At 41.5% G+C, this 17,745-nt stretch overlaps 1 protein-coding gene across 5 annotated transcripts in view; it reads right to left on the bottom strand.

Moving 5' to 3' along the window:
* The window catches only part of aktip (akt interacting protein), a 38,360-nt gene extending 20,954 nt beyond the window's left edge, over positions 1-17,406 (bottom strand). The window contains exons 1-2 of one of the 5 annotated variants that reach the window (XM_078544282.1): positions 16,705-17,259; positions 961-1,046 (exon numbers count right to left, since the gene is read on the bottom strand). The gene's annotated coding sequence lies outside the window, so the exon portion shown is untranslated. The other 4 variants (XM_078544283.1, XM_078544284.1, XM_078544286.1 and 1 more) reach the window with 4 other exon arrangements.
* Between the last annotated feature and the right edge of the window lie 339 nt (positions 17,407-17,745).

The raw sequence follows: 17,745 nt of genomic DNA, 5'->3' as shown, positions 1-17,745 counted from the left end.
CATTGTGTACATTGACACCGTCACTTGTAGGCCATGCTAGAATGACAGAAATTGCTGGAAATACTCAGCATCTGTAGGGAAGGAAACAGTGGAGGTAAACAGAGTTAACGTTTCAGATCTATAGCCTTTCATCAAAAAACAGTTCCTGTAGTTTCCCATGTATCATTGTAGTAAATTAACACTTAATTTTCTGTGGCTTTTATGTCCTTTCTATAATGGGAAATACAAAACAGTAGAGCTGAGCATTCCTAATTATGGTGTAGCCAATGGTTTGTATAAATTTAGCATGATCTGTTTTTCATTCTTTGTCACTGTTTATAAATCAAAAATATTTTTAAATTTTTGAAAAAAGATATTACTTTCTCTATCTGCACCTACAATTTCAGAATCATTGAATGATAAAGTTATTCAGCCCATCATGCCTGTGCTGGCTCTTTACAAGAGCTATCCATTTAGTCCTATCTACTCTTTCCCTGCAGCCCAGCAAAGTTTTCCTCTTCAAGTATTTATCCAATTCCTTTTGAAATTATTGAACCTGCTTCCATCACTCTTTCATACAGTGCATTCCAAATCATAACTTGCTGTGCATCTTGCCTTTTGTTCCTTTGCCAATCACTTGAAACCTGTGGCCCCTGGCTATTGCCCCCTCTGCCACTGGAAACAGTTCCCTTTTATTTACTCAAAATAGTTTAAGATTTTGAACACTTCTATCAAATCTGCTCTTAACTTTGCTTTAGGGAGAACAACCCCAGTTTCTCTAGTCTCTCCATGTAATTGGAGCCTTCTATTCCAACAAATCTCGTCTTATTCTTGATTTATCTACAGAACTCGATTTTTTTGATACACCTTTTTTTACCCATCAGGACTCTATTCATCTCATTTTCCAATACTTATCCACTAACATATTTGCTAACTTTATACCCAATTAATGTGGGCCATATTTCTTCATAGCTAACTGACCTTTGCCTTTTCCAGTCTAACAGCTTCATCTTTGACTCTTCGTTAACCTTTTCTAGTTGCAATAACTTGTGACTGGTGTTACGATCCTGTAGAAATTTTTAACATTTAAAGAAAAATTTGAACACGTGGTTATTTGCTGAAAGAATGATACCACAAAATTCTACAGTTTAAAACAAATGAATTTTACTATACAAGAATCAAGTAAGCAAATGCTAAATACAGAATCTTAGGTTATTACTTATTGAAAAGCATAATAAAACACGATCACATATCCTTTGGACCAAAATTCTCAACCAAACCTCCCCTTTTCCTTATGTCTTCTCTCAAAAAGTCTGGCTACTTATCAGCTTTTTGAAGATTATTCACTTTCTTGGAACTGACTCCAAACTTTTCCATAGCTCCCTTATAAGGTCCGGGACTTCTCAGCTCAAGCCTGAACTTCATTCGCAATTCCTGTGCAGTGAATTTAACAGAAATTTAGAAATTCCCCTGGTTTCTAATAGCTGTATTCTGACCCACAGCTGTCGGCAAGTTATTTTCCTCTACCTCCTGAACTCAGGGTTTACACACAAACTTGGGGTGCTTCCAGCTCCAAGTCCAAAACCTTCTGGTTTCTCCAAGCTGAACTGCTATTCTGTGAGCATAACAGATAAAACCCCACCCAGAAGGGCAGTTCCCTGTAACCCAATTCCATGGCAATATGGCATACCTGGGATGTTCAAAATAAAACTTTATATTAATTAAAGCAGCTTCAAACCAAACCTTCAATTTTGAGACACACATGACAATTTCTAAAGTCCAGCATTTTAATTACTTTAGCCGTACAAATTTAATCTTCCCAAAACTAAAAATTACCTCAAAATATAAATAAGAACGATGAAAATAGATGCAAAAGGACTCAAAGTATACAACTTCTCATCGCTAGTGCTCCGCCTGAAGGCAGGACCTTGGCTCATAGTAATCTTTCCACGTCTCTGTCCTGTGCCTTTTTTTAAATTTGCCAATAACTATCTTCAATTTTCAAGCCATCCAACATTGATATTCTCTTCCTTCCTCTTTCTCCTTGAAATCTTCCCTCAATGTTTTTACAAATCTGTTTCCTCTTAAACTGTGTCTTTACCAGTTTGTCTTTTCCCAATTATGTTCAACAAACGTCTTTGTTCATTCGCTCTACACAGCATTTCATCATTTGTTACTTTATCTGTTCAGCTGATCTTTTCCATTCTCCTCCAAGCCCACATTTCAAAGCTATTTAGCAAGTTGGTCTCCTCCTTCCATAAGGTCCATGCCTCATATCCATAAAAGTCAACACTCCAAATCAAGCTCTTCACAACTGACAATTTTTTAAAAAAGACTTTAAAATTGATATCAAAAGATTTAAAAGCATGAGGTCCCTGCTGAAACAGCAACGTTGTGGATAACAGAGATGCAGAACGCCTAAAGCAATCATATAAACCCATCTGACAGAAAGAACGAACAGCTGGCCCACTGAGTGTCTCTCACAATAAAATGCTAATTTTTAAAATGTTACTCTCAACATGCCTTTCATTTGCATTTAATAATGCAAACATTATTAAGCCTGCAGATTGGTGATAACCAATGTTTTCATACATTAAGTTTTGCAACATGACTTCAAACATCATAATTTCCTTCCCAAAAACCCACCCTCGACCCCTGCCTGCAAAATCAACTGTTCCATTTTCAACTCTCTTTCCTTAGTCCTTCTCCATACCTTCTTGCTCATCTGAACTCCAAAACAAATTTTTGTCCTCTCAATGAAATGCCCTAACCAAAGTCACAAGTAACATTTTATATCCACAATCACAAAACATGATCCTTCTTCATTCTCCCTATCTCCCTGCAAGCTCTGATAGTTAATCACATGATCCACCTCCAACATCTCTTGCCGCTGGACTGCCTTAGTGGGATCCAATGTATATCAATGCAATCATAGCCAGAGAACTGCTCACAATTGTTCCCCTTCCTATCCCATTATGTTCACTTCTGCAATCCCCCAAAAATCCAAAGTTGGCCCCATTCTCTTCATCTATCTGTTTTCCCTTGGCAACTTCAACCATCTATGTTGCTTTTTTGTTGCTGAAACCCCACGAATGCCTTTATTACCTGCGGACTCTACCAATCCAACACTCTCCTGGCCGGCCACAATCTCAAACTTTAGCTCATCCAAAGTCCTGGTGGTTATATTATACTACACTACACCAAGTCCTGCTCACTCAATGATAACCTATAATGGCTCCTGAAGGCCCAGTAATCCAAATTATAAAAAGTCATGCCTGTTTTTAAATCCCACCTCACCTTATCTGTCACCTCCTTCAGCCCTGCAACGTGCAGCTCCTAAATTCTGTTCCAGACTTCAGCCTCTCATGCATTGCCTCCTACAATGGTCTCATCACATCATTGATAAATTATAGTATTTTGATACAGACAATCCTATTAGGGACCGTTAAGTTTAAAGAGAAATTCAAACATCCAGCAAGTAACCGACCGAACTACACCACAATATTTCACGTTTTTAACCAAAACAAGTTTACTGTATATCAAGATAAGTAAGCACGACAGTTTATAAAGATTAAATGGTATAAACTCGGTTCAACTTTTTACCCCCCTCCCCACGCCCATGGGTCCTGTTATATTTCAAAATCTTGAAGGTTCATTCACCGTTTGTGGAGCCAACCCAAAAGGTATGCCACGGGCCTCCAGAATTTACTTTACTACTTCTTAGTATTCCAGCTATTCCTCGGGGGCAAGATTCAATGGTGTCCTTCAACTAACTTTTCGGCTACATGACCCTCTACCTTTTCTTTACAGACGTCACGACTTTGGATGCCTCAGCTCCTAGTTCTGGTTTCCGGCAGGTAACCAACTGCCTTCCACAGCTTCCCAAGCTAACTTTGCTGACTGCTTTCTGATACAACGTTCTGTGAGGACCACTGTAAATTTCTTCCACTAGCTGCAAGCTACAGCAAATCTTCCAGTGGCCTTCCCCTCTCAAAATCCAAACTGAACTTCCTCAACAGAGAGATAAATTGAACAAAAGAACCTTCTACCCAAGGCTCCACCCCGAATCACTATTGGCAACAAGGCGTGCTTTGGGATGATTCAACCAGAAATGTAAATTTATTCTACCTTCAACATAACTCTGATTCTGCAATCCATATGAATAATTTTATATTGCTAAGTTTACAGCCCTTCCTCTGGACTCCCTGGCTCCATTACAAGCTTAGAGATCAACTCTGACCTTGCAAGTCAAACACAGGCTACCTTTTAACTGCAATTAACTCAAAGCTTGTGTGAATTGCATTTATTTCAGTGTTGCTTAGCAGTTTCGCAATCAGATGCCCCCATTTTCTACATTTAAAAGTTTTATTCCCAAAACTAAAAGTTATATTCTAAAACATATGAATTAAGAACTAGATATTCAAAACTAGACTTTAATGAATATAACTGTACTAAAGGCTTAGTTTACAACTGACAAAGAATGGGATGGGATGGGATGGGGTGAGGGGAGACAGTGGCATAATGTCACTGGGCTAGTAATCAGGAGGCCTAGGCTAATGGTCTGGAGACACGGTTTCAAATCCCACCACAGTTGGTGGGATTTAAATTTAATTATCAATTAGTAGTCTTTGAGTAGTACAGGGTATTGCTGAAAAAAAAGAGCTTTTCGTCAAAGCGTTTCGTCTTGCAGTCATCAGGACAATCCACAGGAATACCAAATGGAAAGGGACCAAAAATTCATACTGTATAAGAGAAGAAAATGCTGATTGGTTGGCAAGTGGACTGATTGGTAGAGGCGTGCCATGGAGACCACACTAGTTGATGGTGACTGACAGTTAACTGCCAAGCATTGTTTGTAATTTAAACCAGGTAGCTTGACTAATTGGTTGAGGCATTGCCCTGAATGGCTGTCACTTATTTTGTTTAGCTGAAACAGGCACCTCTGCCAATCAAACCCACAGCAATGTGGCTTACTCTTAACTGCCCTCTGAAATGGCCTAGCAGGCTGCTCAATTTTACCAAGCTACTACAAAAATCGAAAATCAATAGAACCAGATGGAACACCCAGCTTCAACATAGGCACCTGAAACAGCAGCACACCCAGCCCCGTCAACACTGCAAAGTCTTCCTTACTGACATCTAGGGGCTTATACCAAAACTGGGAGGGCTGTCTCACAGAATAGTCAAGCAACAGCCCATCATAATCACCACCAAATCATACCAATCCTATGTTACAGCCAATGTAAGACACCACATCACTGTCCCTGGGCGTGTCCTCTCCCACCGACAGGACAGACTCAGTAGGGGCACAGTTTGTGGGAGCAGGGGTTGGAGAAGCTGCCCTGGGAGTCTTCAACATGGACTCTGGACCCCATGAAGTCTCATGGTATGGAGGTCAAACATGAGCAAGGAAAGCTCCTACTGATTATCACCTGTCACCACAACCCTCAGTCGCTGAATCAGTACTCTATGTTGAACAGCACTTGGAAGAAGCACTGAGGGCAAGGGCAGAATATACACTGGGTGGGGGGCTTCAATGTTCATCATCAAGAGTGGCTCAGTAACACCACTACTGACCAAGTCCTGAGGGGTATATCTGCTTAACTGGACCTGTAGCAGATAGTGAGGAAACCAAGAAGGGAAAAACATATTTGACCCCACCCTCACCAATCTACCTGTCACAGATGCATCTGTTCACAACAGTATTGGTAGGAGTGACCACCACACAGACCTTGTGGAGATGAGGGCCCATCTTTACGCTGAAGATACAGTCCATTGTGTTGCGTGGCACTACCATGCTAAATGGGATAGATTTCAAACAGATCAAGCAACTCAAAACTGGGCATCCATGAGGTGCTATGGGCAATCAGCAGAATTGCATTCAACCACAATCTGTAATGTTATGGCCTGGCACATCCCTGACTCTACCATTACCATCAAGCCAAGGGATCAATTCTGGTTCAATGAAGAGTGCAGGAAAGCATGTCAGGAGCAGCACCAGGCATACCAGAAAATGAGGTGTCAACCTGAAAGCTACAAGACAGAACTCTTTGCATGTTACAGACAGGGCTAAACGATCCCACAACCAACGGATTAGATCAAAGACCTGCAGTCCTGCCACATCCAGTTGCAGGTGGTGGTGGACAATTAAACAACTAAAAAGAGTGGGGTCCACAACTAGCCCCATCCTTAACAATTGGGGAGCCCAGCATATCAGTGCAAAAGAGAAGCCTAAAGCATCTGCAACCACCTTCAGCCAGACATGCCAAGGGAATTATCCATCTCGCCTGCTCCAGAGGTCTCCAGCATCACAGATGCTAGTCTTCAGTCAATTCACTCCACATATCAAGAAACTGAAGGTACTTGACACTGCAAAAGGCTATGGGTTTTAACTACATGCCAGCAATAGTACTGAACACGTGCTCCAGAACTAGCCACGCCCTTTGCCAAGTTGCTCCAGCTCGTGGGGAGATGGTGGCATTGGGTGACATAGTGGTAATGTTATACCACACTAACAATCCAGAGGTCTAAGCTAATGCTCTAGGGACACAGGTTTGAATGGTAACTGGTGGAATTTAAATTCAATTTTTTAATAAATTTAATGGCTTAATAGAATAAAATTTGGATCTGAAAGTAAAAACTCATCTGGTTCGCTGATGTCCTTTAGGGAAGGAAATCTGCCATCTTTACCTGGTCTGGCCTACATGTGGCTCCCAATCCACAGCAATGTGGTTGATTCTAAACTGCCCTCTGAAATAGCCTGGTAAACCACTCTGTTCAAGGGGAATTAGGGATGGGCAACAAATGCTGGTCTTGCCAGCAATGCCCACATCCTATGAAAAGAACTTAAAAGCATAGCTACAACACTGGCATCTACCAAAGTGTTAAATTGCCCAGGTACGTCATGTCCAAAAGACAGACAAATCCAACCCAGCCAATTACCACCCCATCAGTATACTCTCAATCAACAAAATGATGGAAGGTGCCGTCAACAGTGCTATCAAGCGGCACTGACAAAGCAATAGCCTTCCCACTAATGCTCAATTTGGGTTCCACTAGGTCCACTCAGCTCCTGACTTCATTACAGCCTTGGTTCGAACATGGACAAAGAGCTGAATTCCAGAGGATGAGGGGTGAGTGACTGATCTTGATGTCAAGGCAATATTTGACCGAGTGTGGCACCAAGGAGCCCCAGCAAAATTGACGTCAATAGGAATCAGAAGGAGAACACGTCACTGATTCGAGTCATACCTAGTACAAAGGAAGATGATTGTGGGCAGTCAATCAGCCCAGTCTGAGGACATTGCTGGAGCTCCTCAGGGTAGTGTCCTAGGCCCAACCATTTCCAGCTGCTTCAATGACCTTCCCTTCATCATAAGCTGAGATGTGAGGATGTTCGCTGATGATTGCACAATGTTCAGTACCATTTGCGACTCCTCAGATACTGAAGCAGTCCAAGTCCACATGCAGCAAGATCTGGGCAACATTCAGCCTTGGGCTGATAAGTGGAAAGTTACAGTGACGCCACAAAAGTGGTGGGCAATGGCCATCTCCAAGAGAGAATCAAAACATTTCCTCTTGACATTCATTCAATGGCATTACCATCACTGAATTCCCCCTTCCACACCCCAGCATCAAAATCCTCGTGGTTACCATTAGCCAAAATGTGACATGGAACAGCCATATAAATAATGTGGCTACAAGTGCCAGTCAGAGGCTGGGAATTCTGTGGTGAGTAACTCACCACCCCTCTCCCCAAAGTTTGTCCATCCATAAGGCACAAGTCAGGAGTGTGGTGGAATGCTCTCCACTTGCTTGGATGTGTGTGACTCCAAAAATACTCAAGGAGCTCAACATAATCTAAGCAGCCCACTTGGTCGGCACCTTAGTCAGCATTTTAACATTCACTCCCTTCACCACAAATGCACAATGGCAGCAGTGTGTATCTTATACTAGGTGAATTGCAGCAACTCGTCAAACCTCCTTCTACAGCACTTTCCAAAACCATGACCTCTACCACCTCAAGAACAAGAGCAGCTAACACATGGGAACACCACCACCTGCAAGTTCCCCTCCAAGCTACATACCATCCTGACTTGGAACCGCATGGGTGCATGGTAACCAAGGCATTAGATATTTTGGAAGTACAGGAATAAAGGAAAAGGAGGTGGGGTAGCTCTGTTCATGAAGGATGAGATCAGTACAATAGTGAGAAATGATCTTGGTTCAGAAGATCAAGATAAAGAATCAGTTTGAGTGGAAATGAGAAATAGTTAAGTTAGGAAGTCATTTGTGGGAGTAGTTTATTGAAGTTTACTTTAGCAAAGCTACACTATAGGACAGAGCATACAGAAAGAAATAATGGGAGACTTGCAAGAAAAAAGTACTCCATTAATCATGGGTGATTTTAAGCTTCATATAGATTGGTTGAATCAGAATGGCAAAGGTAGAATGGAGGACGAGCTCACAGCATATCTTCAAGACAGTTTCTTGGAACAATAAGTTCTGTAACCTATCAGGCAACAGGCTATTTTGGACCTGATAATGTGTAATAAGACAGGATTAATTAAAGGCCTTATAGTAAAGGATCATCTAGGCAAGAATGATCATAACATAAGAGTTTCACATTCAGTTTGAGTGTGAGAAACATGGGTCCATAAATAGTATCTTAAACTTAAATAAAGGCAATTACAAGGGTATGAAGACAGAGTTGGCTAAAGTGGACTGGGTAAATAGGTTAAAAGGGAAGATGGCAGAGCAGTGGCAGCTATTTAAGGTGGTACTTAATAAACCTCAAAGATATATTCCATTAAGGAAGAAAGTCTCTACCAAAAAGGATGCACCATCTATGACTACTTAAGGAAGATAAGGGTGGCATTAAATTGAAAGAAAAGGCGAACAATGCCTTGAAGATTCTTGGTGGGCCAGAAGATTGGGAAAATTTTAGAAGCCAAAGAATGAGAAAAAAGGGAGAAACTGGGGTATCAGAGAAGACTAGCAAGAAATACAAAAATAGACAGTAAAAGCTTTTACAAGTATGTAGAAAAGGAAAAGAGTAGCTGTAGTGAGCACTGGTCCCTTAGGGGATGAGAATGGGGTATTAATAATGGGAAACGAGGAAATTGCAGAGACTTTGAAAGTGTACTTTGCATCTATCTTCACAGAAGACACAAAAAGCACTAAGATTTAGAAAATCAAGAGGCAAAAGGGAGGAACTTAAAACAATCATTCTCATTAGAGGAAGTAGTAGTTGGAAAAATTAATGGAACTTAAAGCTGATAGGTACCCTGGACTTGATGGCCTGCATCCTAGGGCCTCAAAAGAAGTGGCTGCAGAGAGATTGGATGCAAAGTTTGTAACCTTCCAAAATTTCGGAAAGGTCCCAGTGGATTGGAAACCCCTAAACGTAACACCTCTATCAAGGTAGGAGACAGAAAGTAGGAAATTATAGGCCAGTTAGCCTAATGTTGGTCATTGGAAAAGCACTAGAATTAATTATTAAAAAGGTAGGAGGATATTTAGAAAATCATAATAAGGCAGAGTCAACATGATTTTATGAAAGGGAAATCATGTTTGACAAATTTATTAGAGTTGAGGATGCAACAAGCAGGGTGGATAAAGGGGAGCCAATAGATGATATGTATTTGGATTTCCAAAAGGTGTTTGATAAGGTGCCACTTAAAAGTTACTGCACAAGTTAAGAGCGTATAGTGCTGGAGGTGATATATTAGCATGGATAGAGGACTGGCTAACTAACTGGAAGCAGAATCTGGATAAACGGGTCACTTTCAGGATGGCAAGAGCTGTAACTAGTGGGGTGCTACTGGGATTAGTCCTGGGGCCTCAACTATTTACAATCTATAATGACTTTGATGAAGTGGACTGACTATTGTGGCCAAATTTGCTGATGATACAAAAATAGTACCTTCCTCAATTTGCTTCCCGACCTTCCTACCTAAGAATATGCAAAGGCATATAGATTAGGTTAAGTGAGTGGGCAAACAATTGGCAAATAGAGTATTAATGTGAAGTTGTACACTATGGTAGGAAGAATTAGAAAACAGTATTATTTGAGAGATTTCAGAATGCTTCGTTACAGGGGGATCACAAAAAGTCAGCATGCAGGTAGAGCAAGTAATTAGGAAGGTAAACAGAATGTTGGCCTTTATTGCAAAGGGATGGAGTATAAATGTAGGGAAGTCTTGTTGCAAATGTACAGGGAATTGGTGAGACCACACCTAGAGTACCGTCTATGTTATTGGTTACCTTACTTAACAAGGGATATGCTTGCATTGGAATCAGTTCAGAGAAGGCTCGCTAAGTTGATTCTGGGACAAGGTGTTTGTTTTATGGAGCAAGGTTGCGCAGGTTGTGCCTATGTTCATTGGAATTTAGAACAATGAGAGGTGACTTTATTGGAACATAAATGATTCTGACAAGACAGATGCTGAGAGGCTGTTCCCTCTTACGGGGGAATCTAGAACTAGTTTAAAAATAAAGGGGTCTCCTATTTAAGATGGAGAGGAGAAATTTCTTCTCTCAGAGGGCCATTAGTCTGTGGAATTCTCTTCCCCAGCGGGCATTGGAGGATGGGAGATTGAACATATTCAAGACTGAATTAGAGAGATTTTTGATTGACAAGGGAGTCAAGGGTTATGGGGGAGCACATGCTGGGAAGTGGAGTTAAGGCCACGATCACAGCAGCCATGAATAGAGAAGATTTGAGGGGTCAAATAGCCTACTCCTGTGGCTATTTCTTATGTTCTAACTATAATCGCTATTCCTTCACTGTCATTGGATCAAAATCCTGGAACACCCTCCCTAACTGCACCTGACAGACTGCAGCAGTTCAAGAAGGCAGCTCACCACCACCTTCTCAAGGGCAGTTAGAGATGGGCAACAAATTCTGGCCTAACCAGCAACATCCACATCCCATGAAAGAATTAAAAAAGGGAAAGTGCAAGTGGAACAATTGGCCTCAATTTCTCAGGAATTGTGAAGAAGGAACAAAAAGGTTAGCCAGGATTCCTATTCCTAAATGTTGCCCTACGATTCCTGTTGAAAATGTATCATTTAGAAAGGACCGGATTGGGCTTCCTGTGATGTCCCTTATGATTGGATGTTCTCCTACTTTATGAACATTTGTCTAAACTCACATCAAGAATAGTCTCATGGATAGAATTGCCAGCACCTTTGGAAATGGAACTCAACAATAGTCAATACCTTCTTTAGAGGAAAAAAATACCAGGATAGCAATTTGCACTAATTGTTTTCTCTTACAATCAACTGTTACTTTCTCCAAAAAGCCAGCATCATGTTGTTCCAATCCCATGATGCAGGGTCATTTTGCCTTTGCTAAATAGCAGTTAATTCCAAAACACTGGACTACTGTTAGTTTCATTGTAAATGATGTGAATCAGCAGCTTAACAGACTGTCACCCTACCACTGTAGCATGCGTGTACTAGTTGGAATCAGATTGTGAGAAGTAGCAATACATTTCCCAGTATCAGCCGCAATTATCTGGCAAATATTCCTGGTATAAAAGGAACTAGGACAAATATGCATAATCTGGAAGCAGGTTGTAAAACTGGCATGCAGCTAGAGAATAGCACAGGTTTTAGTAATGCTAGACAATTATCTTAGCAAGAGGATAATTAAAATTGGAATAGCGCCTTACTTAAACTCCTATATGCTATATGTTTTAAGTTCAAAACTATTTTTGCACAGAAGAGCAACTGAACCGGCCTTGAGTACAAAACACAGGATGATCACTTTTTTCAGCTCACAGCCACAGGAAGGTTTAGACAATTTTGCACAATTATACCTGGAATTGATTAAAATGTACAGTGCATTGTAATTGATTAGGGAACCAAAACGAGTACCATTTACAAACCAACCTGGAATATGTGCATATTCAACTTAATACATAGTAACTGGAGTGTGAGCATTGTTGCAACAAGACATACAGCCCTCCCCCCAGCAATGGCACAGGTATCTACAGTACATGACGCAGCAAACTCAGCACTATAGGACCGATTATACAATATATATTTTCAAAAGCGAGTCAGTAACACCCCATACCAAGTGTGTCCAAATTAAAAAAAAAACAAGAACAAACAAAAACACCTGGGAGCAAACTAGGAGCTGAAATCTGATCTCAGGTTGTGTTACAATATTCATATACCTCAATTATTTATATGGTTAGATAATGTTCACCATTGGTAAACGTTGCTACGTTATATTGTGAAAGGTCAACAGATCCTGTATAATCCAATATACCTCCAGGCAAGCAAAATTAAGCAGTTGTTTAAAGGCAGACTAAAGGGGAGAAGCAGGCTGCAAAACTCTCCAAAACATTCCAATAATTTGAAGTCATGAGAAATCAATACCGTACTGTTGCCATATCCAAAAATAAACTGTATTTTAAGAACACTACTGCTCAAAGGGCATTTCACCAATAGGCCTACTGAGGAATCCCTTCTAAGTAAAAATCTAAGGTTTCTAAAACAATTTATTTTCCCATGGTTTTGCCATTAAATTTAAACCACAGGAAAGCAGAGGTTATTTAGCTTCCATTGCTAAATGAAGCTATTAGAGGCTCACTGCAGTTTTGCAACTAAAAGCACACAAGACAGGCTTTATGTCAACAAAAGTAGAACTAATTCACAGGATTTAGTAGGGAGCTGGAAGCAGCCGTAGAAAGGCTAAAGTGAAGTTAGCTGGATAAGGTGGTGACGAAAGCTTCTAGTCCATCAGATAATGGAGGATATGAGAAAGCTCTGGCTGGTAAAAGTAGGGAAAATCCCAAGATATTCTATAAGAATATCAATGGGAAGAGGATAGCCAGGGAAAGAGTACGGCCCATTAGGGACCAAGGGGGTAATCTATGGGTGGAGCCAGAGGACATCGGTAGGGTGTTGAACAACTACTACACATCTGGCTTCACCCAAGAGAATGAGGATGAAAGTATGGAACTCGGGGAGAGAGACGGCGAGGTTCTTGAGCAAATTGATATAGGGAGTGACAAGGTATTGGAGGTGTTGGCAAGGTTAGAAGTGGACAAATCTCCAGGTCCAGATAATTTGTGTCCCAGACTGCTGAGGTAGGCAAGGGAGGAGATCGCAGGGGCTCTGACCCAAATTTTTAATTCCTCTCTGGCCACAGGGGAGGTTCCAGGGGACTGGAGAACAGCTAATGTGGTTCCGCTATTTAAAAAGGGTTGTAGAGATAAGCCAGGGAACTACAGACCTATGAGTTTCACGTCAATGGTAGGGAAACTATTGGAGAAAATTCTGAAGGAGAGGATCTATCTCCACTTGGAGAGGCAAGGTTTGATCACGGATAGTCAGTATGGCTTTGTCAGAGGGAGGTCATGCCTAACAAATTTGATTGAATTTTTTGAGGAGGTGACCAGGTGTGTAGATGTGGGTAGTGCAGTTGATGTCGTTTATATGGATTTCAGCAAGCCTTTGACAAGGTCCCACATGGGAGACTTATAAAGAAGGCAAATGCACATGGGATACAGGGTAATTTGATAAGGTGGGTTCAAAATTGGCTTAGTTGTAGGAGACAGAGGGTGATGACAGAAGGCTGCTTTAGTGACTGGAAGCCAGTGTCCAGTGGTGTACCACAGGGATCTGTGCTGGGTCCCCTATTATTCATCATTTATATAAACAACATAGATGATTAAGTGGGGGGTAGGATTACTAAGTTTGTGGATGGCACAAAGATTGGCCGGGTGGTTAAGTGAGGTTGAGTGTCTTGGGCTACAGGAAGATATAGACGGGATGGTCAAATGGGCAGGTAAGTGGCAGATGGAATTTAACCCTAAAAAGTGTGAGGTGACACACTTCGGAAGGAGTAATTTGACAAGGAAGTATTCAATGAACGGCATGACAGTAGGAAGTTCTGAGGAACAAAGGGAATTTGGTGTGTGTGTCCATAGATCTCTGAAGGTGAAGGGGCATGTTAGTGGGGCAGTGAAAAAGGCATATGGAACACTTGCCTTTATCAATCGAGGCATTGATTACAAAAATTAGGGCGGTCATGTTGGAGTTCTATAGAACCTTGGTGAGGCCACAGCTGGAGCACTGTGTGCAGTTCTGGTCACCACATTACAGGAAGGATGTGATTGCACTGGAGGGGATGCAGAGGAGATTCACCAGGATGTTGCCTGGGATGAAACATTTAAGTTATGAAGAGAGGTTGGATAGACTTGGATTGTTTTCGTTGGAGCAGAGAAGACTCAGGGGGGCGACCTGATCGAGGTGTACAAGATTATGAGGGGCATGGACAGGCTGGATAGGGAGCAGCTGTTCCCCTTAGTTGAAGGGTCAGTGACAAGGGGACATAAGTTCAAGGTGAGGGGGAATGTGAGAAAAAACTTTTTTACCCAGAGGGTGGTGAGGGTCTGGAATGCGCTGCCTGGGAGGGTGGTGAAGGCGGGTTGCCTTACATCCTTTAAAAAAAGTACCTAGATGAGCACTTGGCACGTCATAACATTCAAGGCTATGGGCCAAGTGCTGGTAAATAGGATTAGGTGATTCTCATGTGTCGGTGCAGACTCGATGAAATAAGCAGGTAACTATCCATTTGAACTTTAATATTGCACTCACAGAAGAGATCTGTAACATTTTGTTACATCAGTTTTAGTGATTTTACTTTAGTGATAAAGTTTTGTGACAAAGTCAAACTATTTCTAATCAGAAGCTACAGTTCACAATTGTACTACGGGAGTATTACAACACAAATCTTTGAATAGTGCCAGCAACAACAATTCTCCGTGCTCAGTTGCTGAAGGTTACAAATAATTCCCCTAAGTCCAATCTAATCATTGGCACATGTTTCATTCCACTTGAAATAAGACTTTGTAATTCTTAGTTTTCTGTTGCATAAATGAGACGACACCAGCATAATATTCTGGAACAATCACGCAATCTTGAACAGAGTCAAAAAACTTTAAATTGCAGACACTTTGACACTTGTTGCTCCTGTAATTCTGCTGGCTGGATGTGGTAGTTGCTTTCAAAAATGCAAACTTGGTGAGCTGCCACCTGGACATCATTCTCCCACAGTCTAAACTACGAAAGTAGCAAGTGTAAAAGCATCTTTAATTTCTTACAGAACTTTACTTCAAGATTCAAGTTAGTTACTAGAAAGTATACTATGTTCTTACATAGAACATAGAAAGTATACAACTTACATAGAAAGTATACTATGTTCTGTCTAGTTCATTTAAATCTAGTTGCAGTGTAGCAGCTAAAAACTGTATTTGTTGTTCTGATAACATGCACAGTAGAGTTTCTTCTTTTCCACAACCCCTTCTCTCCTAACTAAAGAGAATTCCTTTCTGTAAAGTTAGAATTTGAAAATTTAACATTTGAGAATGAGCTTATAGCAAAGGATTGACTGCGCATATACTCACTCTAGAATACAAGAGAAAAAGCGTCAAAAAAATCATTTATTATCCACTACGGATGTCAGCCTTGACACAATGGGAACTCTCTTGCCTGACTCCAGAGATTAGACAACACAATTCAGGTGACATTTCAGTGCAATGCAGGCTTTCGTAAAAGATGGTAAACTATCTTTCTTCTCAGGTAGTCAAAGAGAACTTGATAGGACTACTCAAGAAGTCACTGGGGAGTTTCCTGGTATCGTGGCCAATATCTATCCCTCAATCAACATCAGTAAATCAGGTTCTGATCAGTATCTCACTGCTGTTTGTGCAACCTTGTGCAAAATGGCTGTCACATTTCTTCACAATAGTGATTACACTTCAAAACTTCATTGCAGTACACACTTTGAAACATCCTGAGGTCATGAAAGGCTCTATACAAGTAAAAGTCCTCACTTTCCTTGACTTCATCTCACTAGTGGCAGCTGTGTCTTCAGCTGTCTAGGTCCCAAACTCTACAATTTACTCCCCAAATCGCTCCACTCCCCCTAAGGCCATCCTTAATTCCCAACTCTTTGGCCAACGTTTTAATCACACATCCTTTGGCAGGTTTAAAGGTACTTTAGTGATTATATATTCTGCATACACAACAACCATAACAAATTGTTTTTAGACCAGCATATGCCACTAATAGTAATATTAGTGATTGATAAGTGACAATAACTTTTAGCAATTGTGAAAGAGCCAACCAATACTTAGAAAAACTTGAGCATTAGCCTAAGCACATTGCAAACTATTCATCCTATTTTCAGTTTAGATGAGAGTTAACATAGTCAATTGATGGACTCCTGTGCTGTACTGCTCTGTGACTCAGTCCTAGGTTATAAATTCCAAATTACATCCACACTGGAGGTATGCATTACAGACAACAATCTGACCCATGTAAAATTTGAAAGCATATTTACAACATAAAATCATTTAGGCTGCCCATCCCGTTTGCCACTCCTTAAACCTATGTTGGGAAGAGTAGAAAAAAAGATCTGAAATGAAAGAAGGCAAGAAGTAAACTTCACAGTTTAGACCAAATAAGAATAAAAATACTTTGAGGAATCACTCACTAGTAAAGGGAATTCTCCTTTCACACAGCATATTCACATATAGGAGCAACACCCAGCCTCAAGCAGGTTTCTGTGACTAAGTCTGAAGTACAGGTACAGATAACTTTACAACAACATAGCTTCTCAAAAATCACATTAGTCACGATGGAAATTGAGCATTTAAATATTGAGGAAACATAGGTGAGCAGTTCCATCACCTTAAAACCTACCTCTTGGACCAAGCTTCTCGTGACCTGTCCTAATACAACTAAGGAGCTCAGTCAGGTTTTGCCCGATTATAGAAAGGGCCTTGGCAAGTTTTTAAGCAACATGAAAGGCGTTAATTAAATGCAAGTTGCTGTCAGGCTCAGGTTTTAAAGCCCTGGGGATTTCAAGCGAGGCGAGAGCTTCCACAGATCCAAGGTCCTCGGATGAAGATGAGAGAGAGGATGAAACGGGTGCAGCAATGCCAGTTTAAGGCCCCTCACATATAGTGAGATGTGTGCAGCTCTACACCTGCCGGCTCCAGGGCGCAAGCGCACTGCAAAGCCCCGCCTTCGACGCACCCCGATTGGCCAAGGGAACCCGGACGTCAACAATGAGCAGAGGATTGGCTCAGATTGTTGTCAGTCAAACAACCTCCCCATCGCTTTCTCAGGATCGCCGCCGCCAATTTCCGCTCCCGTAACGGACAAATCACCAACAATCGGCGGAGCTTTCAACAGCCGTTCAAAACTCGAACAAGTAAAATATCCGCCCAAACGGCGGCAATGTCCTCAGAAACGACCGGACTCTTACCCCGTTACCGCCCCGCGCCACCTACTCGCCAGCATCCTCAGCCGATTAAACACCCGCACCGGAAGGCCTGCCCCATCATATCTGATTAGCCTTCCTATTGAACCGGGATTCTCTTTGGAATGGCATCACTTGGTTTTACTCTCTCAATGGCCAGGCATCTTATCAATCATTTTGCGTCAGAGCGACCCCGATTTCTCTCGGGGAAGGCTGGGGGGGGGGGGGCAGGGAGGGGAGAGGAGAGGAGAGGTGTTGTTGTGTCACGTGACCCTCCGGTTGTCACGGACGCCATATTTAATTTCCAATAAACTGTGCAGGCGCCACCTGGTGATGCTGAGAATAACTACCCCACAGGCTTAAGCAAATTCAATGGCAGTCAAACTTCCACCAAACCTTAAATATCTTTTCAATATAAGGAAAATGCAGTATTAAATTCTTAGCCCAGTTGTGCAATTCTCAATTAGCTCAAATGCAAG

The sequence above is a fragment of the Cetorhinus maximus genome, chromosome 6 (genome assembly GCF_964194155.1).
Source record: "Cetorhinus maximus chromosome 6, sCetMax3.hap1.1, whole genome shotgun sequence".
NCBI lineage: Eukaryota > Metazoa > Chordata > Chondrichthyes > Lamniformes > Cetorhinidae > Cetorhinus > Cetorhinus maximus.
This window is presented reverse-complemented; position numbering and strand designations above follow the sequence as displayed.